Source organism: Macaca mulatta, chromosome 4 (genome assembly GCF_049350105.2).
Source record: "Macaca mulatta isolate MMU2019108-1 chromosome 4, T2T-MMU8v2.0, whole genome shotgun sequence".
NCBI lineage: Eukaryota > Metazoa > Chordata > Mammalia > Primates > Cercopithecidae > Macaca > Macaca mulatta.
The window spans coordinates 155,672,914-155,681,487 of record NC_133409.1 but is presented as its reverse complement, the minus strand read 5'-3'; the positions used below and the strand labels follow the sequence as shown (position 1 = coordinate 155,681,487).

At 44.4% G+C, this 8,574-nt stretch overlaps 1 non-coding gene across 1 annotated transcript; it reads left to right on the top strand.

Annotated features, from left to right (window-relative positions):
• The first annotated feature begins 5,679 nt into the window (after positions 1-5,679).
• TRNAI-UAU (transfer RNA isoleucine (anticodon UAU)) lies at positions 5,680-5,773 on the top strand. Its single transcript has 2 exons — positions 5,680-5,717; positions 5,738-5,773. It is a non-coding gene; the product is annotated as a tRNA-Ile (tRNA).
• The last annotated feature ends 2,801 nt before the right edge of the window (positions 5,774-8,574 follow it).

Below are 8,574 nucleotides of genomic sequence, written 5' to 3'. Positions count from 1 at the left end.
GTCTTAGTGATTCTGGGGTCCTGAGATTTATTTTCATTCCACACACTAAATTGGAGACATTTTTTATTTTTTATTTTTCTTGAGACAGAGTTTCACTCTTGTTGCCCAGGCTGGAGTGCAATGGCACAATCTCAGCTCACTGCAACCTCTGCCTCCTAGGTTCAAGCAATTCTCCTGCTTCAGCCTCCAAAGTAGCTGGGATTACAGGCATGCACCACCATGCCCCGCTAATTTTTTGTATTTTTTTGTAGAGATGAGGTTTCACCATGTTGGCCAGGCTGGTCTGGAACTCCTGAACTCAGGTGATCCACCTGCCTCGGCCTCCGAAAGTGCTGAGATTACAGGCACGAGCCACGTGCCTGGCCATGATGACTTTCAATCTCCTCTTCTCTCAGTGATTAATCTCTGGTTGTTTGATGACATTCCTAGGAAAAAAGTTCAAGACAATTGTATTCCTTTTGGAAGAACTTCCTTCAGTCATGTATGGGGAACTTCAGAGACAGCCCCTCCCTGTACTTGTACTTGGAGGGGAGAAACAAGGGAAGCCAGAGAGACCTTAATTTTGAGGCAGCTTCTAAGCCTTCTAGTTTCCTTTAAGTCTAAGAACTCAGCATGCCCAAGCACCATACTTTGGGGTATCCTTTTCTAATCCCCAACACATACATAAATTTTGAAAGAATCACCCCAAAAATGAACAATTAAGGGCACAAATCTAGAATAAAAATTCTGAGAATTAGCTGGGTACAGTGGCTCATGCCTGTAATCCTAGCACTTTGGGAGGCTGAGGCAGGTGGATCACGAGGTCAGGAGATCGAGACCATCCTGGCTAACACGGTGAAACCCTGTCTCTACTAAAAATACAAAAATTAGCCAGGCGTGGTGGAGGGCGCCTGTAGTCCCAGCTACTTGGGAGGCTGAGGCAAGAAAATAGCTTGAACCAGGGAGGCAGAAGTGGCAGTGAACCGAGATTGCGCCACTGCACTCCAGCCTGGGCGCCAGAGCAAGATTCTGTCTCAAAAAAAAAAAAAAAGTTCTGAAAATTGACGTATATTTCAAGGTTCTCTCTCTGTTCACACAGGTGATACATTGATTCTATAAATGAATGCATTTAAGCATCCATTAGACAAAAAACTGAAAACAAGCACTAATATCCTCCAACTCGGGCTGGGCACGGTGGCTCAGCCTATAATCCCAGCACTTTGGGAGGCTGAGGTGGGTGGATCACCTGAGGTCGGGAGTTCGACACCAGCCCGACCAACATGGTGAAACCCCATCTCTACTAAAAATATAAAAATTAGTCAGGCGTAGTGGCCAGTGCCTGTAATCCCAGCTACTCGGGAGGCTGAGGCAGGAGAATCGCTTGAACCTGGGAGGTAGAAGTTGCAGTGAGCTAGGAGATCACACCATTGCACTCCAGCCTGGGTGACGGCATGTGAAAAACAAAAAACAAACACACAAAAAAACCTTTGTTCACCCTGAAATGTTTAAAATACTATTTCAACAATTTCACTTTATTAATATAGCCTTAATTAAATATTTGTGATGAGGAATACACCAAAAGGTAAACAGCATTTTTCTCAGATTTAAAAAGGCTCATCACTTTTCTCAAATGGCAAAGGAGGCACTGCCATATCTGATTCTGGAACAAAATGATTAGACCCTTGAGTCTTGGACCCTTGAGAATCATCTTTTTTTTTTTTTATTATTAGAAAAAAAATTCCCTGCCATTGTTGCACAGAGAATAATATTTTTGAGAGGGAATTTGAGTATATTACCTACAGTTGCTGTTTCAGATGAGTTTAAATAGGACATATCAGTTGCTACCAGATCTTTATCTCCTTGAAAAGTAGTTTAAAGACTTTGTAATTTTTTCTATATTTGTGTAACTATTGTAAAAATAGCACGTTTATTTTCATGTTTTTGTTCCCCAACTTAAAACATAATTTTTTTAGTAGGGGGTGGTGATTCATGCCTGTAATCCCAGCACTTTGGGAGGCCGAGGTGGGTGGATCACGAGGTCGGGAGTTCGAGACCAGCCTGGCCAACATGGTGAAACCCCATCTCTACTAAAAATACAAAAATTAGCCAGGTGTGGCGGTGGGCGCCTGTAATCCCAGCTACTTGGGAGGCTGAGGCAGGAGAATTGCTTGAACCTGGGAGGCGGAAGTTATAGTAAGCCAAGATCATGCCACTGCACTCTAGCCTGGGTGATAGAGCAAGACTCCGTCTCAAAAAAAAAAAAAAAAAGAAAAGAAAAAAGAAAAGAAAAAAAGAAAGAAAACATATACGTATATTTTTTGACAAAAATCTTATTCTGTGGCCCAGGCTGGAAGGCTGGAGTGCAGTGGCACAATTACAGCACACTACAGCCTCGACCTCCCAGGCTCATGTGATCCTCCCACCTTAGTCTTCTGAGTAGCTAGGACCACAGATGACTGCCACCACACCCAGCTAATTAAAAAAATTTTTTTGCAGAGATGGGTTCTCACTATACCAGGCTAGTCTTGAACTCCTGGCCTCAAACAATCCTCCTGCCTCAGCCTCTTAAAGTGTTGGGATTACAGGCTGATCCACCCCAGCCGGCCTCCCAAAACTGGCCAAAACATAATATTAACTACTACTCCCAAAACTACATTTTTTTTTTTTTTTTTTTTTGAGATGGAGTTTGGCTCTTGTTGCCCAGGATGGAGTGCAATGGCGTGATCTCAGCTCACCGCAACCTCCGCCTCCCAGGTTCAAGCGATTCTCCTGCCTCAGCCTCCTGAGTGGCTGGGATTATAGGCATGCGCCACCACGCCCAACTAATTTTGCAGTTTTAGTAGAGACAGGGTTTCTCCATGTTGGTCAGGCTGGTCTCGAACTCCTGAGCTCAGGTGATCTGCCTGCCTCAGCCTCCCAAAGTGCTGGGATTACAGGCGTGAGCCACCCCTTCCTTCGCCTCCCCAAACTACTTCTAATCACTCTTAATGACATTATCAATAGTACCAGAATTTCTATCAGTCAGGATCCCAAGAGAAAACAGGTGTCTTATTCAAATTGCAATAATTTCAGAAGGATTTAATAAAGGGACTGTTTACTAAAGGTGTCTAGTAAAGGTATGGGCAGGCTGCGGGAAGGACAAAGAAGAGGGCAGTACTCTAGGGTTACTGATAGTAGAGTGGTCAATGCCCCAAGACCTGAAGGAGAGAGGAAAAAGCCATTACTGAAATTTGGAGGAAAGGTCCGCTTTGATGAACTAGCCAGAGTTGACCCACAGAAAGAGATTCAGATAAATAAATACTCTAGCCTCTTTCTCCAATCTCATTCTGATCTAATGCTAGTGTTTCCACTAATGAAATTCAACTTGAGGCCAGGATGGTGGCTCACACCTATAATCCCAATCCCAGCACTTTGGGAGGCCGAGGCGGGTGGATCACAAGGTCAGGAGTTTGAGACCAGCCTGGTCAAAATAGTGAAACCCCATCTGTGCTAAAAGTACAAACATTAGCGGGCATGGTGGCACATGCCTGTAGCCCCAGCTACTTGGGAGGTTGAGGCAGGAGAATCGCTTGAACCTGGGAGGCGGAGGTTGCAGTGGGCTGAGATTGCCACTGCACTCCAGCCTGGGTAATGGAGCAAGACTCTGTCTCAAAAAAAAAAAAAAAAAAAAAAAAAAATTCAACTTGAAACCAGAGGCCTGGGACGTCTATTGGTATAGATCATACAGGTCAGCTTTCTACGGCACAGTGGGTAGAGAACTGAAGACAGTCACTTTTTTAACATCAACAATTCAAAACATTCAGCTTTCCATCCACCATTTTCTCCGATCATGATTTTATGCTTATAAATCCTATATTATGTCACTGACCTGCCTCCTGATAAGAGTTGTTTAATATCCAGTGACATACTGTGAGTCCTATAAGTTTTCATCCCTTCAGAACAATAATTCCCCAAATGCTGGCTGTTCATATTTAGATCTGGTTTTGGAATACAAAATCATTAGTATTGTTATGAGGTTTATAGAACTCATTTAGAACAGTGCCTGACCCATGTGTCTTAGTACTTTAGGGCTATATTAACAAAATACCTTTGACTGGATAATTTGTAAAGAACAGATTTTTTTTTTTATAGTTCTGGAGACAAGGAAGTCCAAGATCAAGGCTCCAGCAGATACCGTATCTGGTGAGGGATGCTCTCTCTGCTTCAAAGGTGATGCCTTTTGCTGCATCCTCACAGGGCAGAAGATATGAGAGGGCCAGGCAGCTCTCTAAAGCCTCTTTTACATAGGCAGTAATCCGATTCAGGAAGCCAGAACCCTCAGGACTTAATCACTTCCCAAAAGGCCCCACCTCTTAATATCACAATGGAGGTTAAGTTTCAATATGATTTTGGAGAAACACAAACACTCAAACCGAAGCAACATGGTAAGCTCTGACAAACTGTTATGAGCTACTGTTATTTAGATGGAGCAATCTCTAGAGGTTCAGGCAGAGCCTTGTTGCTCCCTCTGGGACTGTGTAGTGAGAATGTAGGAGCTTCTCAGGAGAGATGGTCATCTACCAAGGAGCCTGTGTTGCTTCTCCCTGCTCCTTACCTTAAGGTGTTATTTTAAACACATGAAATGATCTCAAAACAGCTATGTAATAGACATCAAGATATGGAAGCATTTCCTTTTTTTTTTTTTTAAGTATGGAGAAACTTAGTCACTGGTCTGTTACTCTCAGTCCTGTTTGTTAAATGTTCCGTGGTCAGGAATAGGCAGGCTATTCCTTTTACATAATTCTTCTGGTTGACATAAATTATTCTATAAAAGCCAACAGACTTCATATCTTGTGTGTATGTGTACTTTGACAGCTGCCTTCCCCCGTCCCCCAACCAAATCAAACAATCAAGCAACAAACAAAATTGGCCTTAAAATTGAGGCCCCAGAGATAAAGTCACTGAGCGGGTATATGTCACAGCGGCAAACTTTCTGCAACTGGAAAAGGTCAAGACAGAGGGAGGAGCGCTGGGGGTGCCACTGCCTTGACCTCTGGAACCTGCTGCACAAATAAGAAGTGGTTGCTGTGCCAGTTTTCCCTGAAGAGGTGCCTGACCAGCTGGCTCTGTGAATTCGAATGCAGTTTTCAGGCAGGCTCTGGGAGAGTTTTGGGGAATCCCAATAGACAGCCCAGAGATGCTGGACTGCGAATGCGGGCGCGCTGCAGGCGAGGCTGGGAGGGCAGCCAGGAGCGCTGCTGGTGTCGGGAGACGCGCAGAGGGAGGGGCAGGCGGCGAGCTCCGCTTCTCCGCGTCCTGGATCTGAAAGCATCACAGGCCAGCGGGGCAGTGCGCGGTGAAACTACGAAGAAGCCAAGTAGCTCGCGTCTTCTACAAAAACCCATGTTCTTGCTAGGACGATGGCAAGGAGAAGCCGGAGTCTCTCCTTTTTCTCCTCGGCTTTTCTCGGGCTTTCTGAAAAGAGCACCCGCATATTCCCGGGAAATTTTGGCTCCTGATGGCATGGGGGGAGGATCACATTCATCTTCCAGGAGAGACGCAGATATCTTGATCAAATTGTGTTTTACACAGGAGGCGAGTGACTGCGGAGGGAGGATCCCCTGCAGCTCAGCGCGCTCCCGCTCCGGCGCGAGGCCGGGGTCGAGCGCTTCAGTAGCTCATGGCTCTGTAGAGTGCGCATGGCCAAGATAAAGAAAGCATGCTCCAGTGGCGCAATCGGTTAGCGCGCGGTACTTATACAACAGTATATGTGCGGGTGATGCCGAGGTTGTGAGTTCGAGCCTCACCTGGAGCATGTTTTCTTCCAATTGCGATTTCAGACATTTCACGATAATGCATTTTTCCCTTCTCTTTAAAGTAAAATGCTAAAATGGGTAAGTTTTCCGTGGTGAGCCCATAAAGATTCCTTTGATCAAGGGGAATACTTGGCAGATTTCAGAGAAGGGAAGAAACCCAGCAAGACCCAAATTGAACTCATCCAGCAAACTCATTTCTCCTCAGTCGGGAGGCCTCACAGCCAGGCTGTTCTGCTTCAATGAAGCCTCCTCCCTCCCTTGCTCCTCCACTTAAAAACTATTCTTCAGCTCTTTGGGGACTGAGCAAGGAGGTGGAAAAACTGGGTTTTATTCTCTGCGATTCATGCAACTGTCACCAGGGTTCATCGATGTGCAGAAAGTACTCCCAGGTACCTGAGCTTTGGTATCTACAAGGATGGCAGTGAAGTTGTTGAACTCCACCTGTGAAACCTAAATGTGTTCTGTGTAGAGCTCCACTGTCTACTTTACAAAAACCTGACTGGGAAACAAGAAATGCTAATTTTTCCCCAGCAGTGAAACATCAGACATAAATGGCTGGGTATGTATTTCTTCCTAATTTCATCAAAAAGTAAACAAACTGCCTTGTTTGGAAAAACACATTCATCTTGATGCTAGGGTCTGAAATACATGATTCCAGGTTGCTGTGCTTTTATCCAGTCTTTCCTGGATTTCATTTGGTCTCGTAGAACCTTCCTCCTGTTCCTTAAATATGGATATTCCCCCACAGTTCTGTCCTCAGCTTTCCACACATGTAGTGATATACACATTCTGTGTTAGGGTTCTCCAGAGAAACAGAACCACTAGGATATATAAAAGTAAATATGAGGAATTATGAGAATTGGTTCACAGGATTATGGAGGCAAGAAATCTCACAATATGCTGTCTGCAAGCTAGAGAATCAGGAAAACCAGTGGTGTGATTTAGGCCTGTCTCCCAAAGCCTGAGGAAGCAGTGGGCCAGGGAGAAGGGAGACTTCTCTGGAGTCCCAGATTCTGAAGGCCTGAGAACCTGGAGCTCTGATGTGGGAAAGCAAAAATATCACTCCTGCATCTTTTAAGTCCTTGATGGTGGCACTAATCTCTACAATCCCTTCAGAAATGTAGTGTTGCTTTTGATTTACTATTTTCCTAGGTAGAGGTAGTTCTAATGCCTTCCAATTGTTCTTTCCCACCTTAATAGCCCTCATTCCATAGGTCAGGGAACTAATATGAGGATTCTGCCAGATACTAAGTATGTCTATTCCAATTATGCTTTCTGAAACTGGGGGAATAATCACAGGATGCATTCAGGGACTTACCCGACCCACTGTGAGTCAGATCTGAGCTAAAACTTCATTGGTCACCTAACTTTTATAAGCCCCTACTCTGACTGGAGTACCACAGTGATGTTGAGGTCTCCTGGAATCAATGTCAGCTCAGAACTATAGCCCCTAAAGAGTCTAATTATTTCCTTGCTCCCAGTGCTCAGTTACTCTGGTAAAAGATGGTAGGTCCCTTTGAGGAAGGCTGGGAAAAAGATTAATAGTATAAATTTTTGATAGCGTACCAGGTCCTTCCTCAAGAAGACCCCACTGCCACTCCATTCAAAGGGTTCTGAGTCTATAAACTGGCTCAAGTCTGATGTTGCACGCTGAAAGAGTGAGGGTCCTGATCAACTCAGTATACCACTGGAGGCTATATGAGCAAACAGCAAACTGTTCTCATAAATGCAGAATGTTGGCAAGCTGACAACTGTGTCTGCCACTCAGCAGGAATGCTGAGGGCAGTCACGCCCCAAGTGCAGTGTTGCTTGTGACTAGGCACATCTGAAGCCTGTTAGCGATAATGTGAACCTGTGACCCATCAAACAGCTGACCAATCATTACCTCCTCCTCCCTGCTCTTTCTACCCAATAAATACCAAGGGCTGTAGAAGCTCAGGGCTGCCTTTGCTCACTAGAAGCAAGGAGCTCTCTTCTTCTTCCCCGGACCCCTTCTTTAAAATAGTTTCTTTTGTTTTAAGTTTTCATTTCTGTGTTCATCCTCCTCGTTCAGTCCCATAGTAAATGTGCAAACTGCGGCAGTCTGGGAAGCCATGACTGTATTTTTATCGAGTTAGACTTTTGTTCACTTGATCTGGTAGTTCTCTGTTTATACAGATCAAGTAGTTGATTGTCTTACTTGATAATTTGCCCTGGTAACAACATAATAACTGATGTGTCTCTTTCCTAAATTGCATAAATACTGTGAAATTGCTGTGACAAATTAGAAATGCACCATTGGCATATTTATCTTCCCTTTTATGCATGATGGTAAAATAAAAACATCATTCTGCTAGAAAAAAAAAGAATTTAGTGTCCTTCCTATCTATTTCACTTCTGAAAACACCGTGATTAACTAGCCAATGCCATAGATCTATGAGATTCAGACTATTCTGATTGCTGCTTTGACTCCTCAGTTCATCAGAGTCACTACACTCACCTTTCCTTTGATGATTGAGTGTTTTAGATTTACTATTTTTCTAGGTAGCAGCTCTAATGGCTTCCATTTGGTCTTTCCCACCATAGTAGCCCTCACCCTACCAGTCATGGAGCCAATGTGAGGGTTCTGCCAGCTGCTAAGTATGTCTATGTAATTATGCATTCTGGCACTTGGGAAATGACCCCAGGATGAGTCCGGGGACCCACTGTAAGTTGGATCTGAGCTAAAACTCCATTGATTACCTGGCTTCCATATGCCCCTACTTTAACTGGAGGACCACAATGATGTTTTGGGTCCCCTGGAATCAACATCAGCTCAGAG